Here is a 1762-nt window from a genome sequence, read left to right as displayed (position 1 = left end):
ATATTGTTGAAATGATAACAAAGGATGTAGAATATTCCACAAACTTAACTGATAAAGCAGCAGCAGGGATTGAGAGGTTTGACTCCAATTTTGAAAGAAGTTCTGTGGGTAAAATTCTATCAAACAACATCACATGCCACAGAGAAATCTTTCATGAAAGGAAGCGTCAATTAACGTGACAAACTTTATTGTCATATTTTAAGAAATTGCCCCAGCCACCGTAACCTTAGCAACCTGACCAGTCAGCAGCCATCAACACTGAGGCAGAATGTCCTGCCAGCAAAAAGATGGTGAAAGACTCGCTGAATAATCAGATGACTGTTAGCATTTTTTACCAATAAACTATTTTTTAATTAAGGTATGTACATTGTTTTTTAGACATAATGCTATTGCACACTTAATATACTACAGTATAGCATACACATAACTTTTATAGGCACTGGGAAACCAAAAAAATCTGTTCGACTTGCTTTATTGCAATCTTAGCTTTATCGCAATGGTTTGGTACCGAACCATTCTGAGCATATTCTGAAAGAACGAAGCCCCATTCAAACATCAGCTCTTTCTTATTTTAGAAAAGCCACATGACATACTAAAAAAAAAAATCCCAGACCTGGGTTCAAATCCCAAATATGCTGCCTGCCAATTGCGAGACTGGGCAGGGTCAGCTTTTAGCTCCTTAATATTGGAAAATTGTGGAAGTCATTTCAGTAGCACGGAATTACTCGATGGCATTAAAAAAGCTAGTGTAGACATAGTCCCCAACACAGAGTGAATAGATAATGACTGTTTGTCTTATTCTCCTCTTCCCTTCCACAGTGTCTGCATTCAGGCAGGGGAGATGGATTGGTCATTGACTAAAGAGAAAACAGATGGTTAATGACAGGCACTGTGGAATTGTCCTCTCCTGAGTCACCTGAAGTGTATACCCGCAGTCTGGGAACTTCCTTAGCACTTTGTGAAATCTCACTAGAAATCTCAGCAATTCGTTACAAAACCCAGTTATGCAAGTAATGGCCGCAGACTGTCGCTGACAAAGCTAGTGATTAAAATACTCCCGGTTGGCTGATAAAGTTCTGTCTGGAGTTTTGTTTACCTTTTTGATTACTGTGGTTTGTGATTAGAAGTCCACTACTTTCTTTTTTCTTAATCAAGATACAAGGGTTCAAGGTGTAGATGTTTTTGTTAAAGTAATTCCGTAAAATTCCTCATCTCCACTGCGCGCGCGTGTGTCAGTATTTTTCAATTAAGCAAATGTTTGTTTCTCAAGGGGCCGTGCACTGCACAGGTCCCAGCATGCGGCTCCCATGTTTTCTTTCTTCCTGTTTTGTCTCACATTAGTGAGCTGTGCCTGTTGCCAGTCAACCATATGGCTTTGAAGTGCAGGAATTCTGCATAGAAATAGGAAGAGATATTTTGAAATTAAATTGCTGACAATTAAATTCCTTTGTGGAATCTGGAACTGTGGAATACTTCCTGTCATGTCGATTAGACCAGCTTTGACTCTTAGGGTCATTCCGCCTCTGGAAAGCAAGCCCGGGTCCAAGTTCCCAACCCCTCGGGCTGTGCGTCAGGAATCCCATTGCATCATGAGTTCCCTGAGTAGGTGAGGTGGGGGAGGAAAGGAAGCCATGCTTGTGGTTGTTTCATTTCTAGCTGCTAGGACATTGCTTAGAAATGAAGGGCTCATTTTTTGTTTGTTGAATAAACACATAAATGAACATCTTAAGTACCTTCTTCAGGTTTGGAGAGCAGAAAATGG

Source organism: Propithecus coquereli, unplaced genomic scaffold (assembly GCF_000956105.1).
Source record: "Propithecus coquereli isolate 6110/MARCELLA unplaced genomic scaffold, Pcoq_1.0 Scaffold90, whole genome shotgun sequence".
NCBI lineage: Eukaryota > Metazoa > Chordata > Mammalia > Primates > Indriidae > Propithecus > Propithecus coquereli.
Note: the sequence above shows the minus strand (reverse complement) of the source record.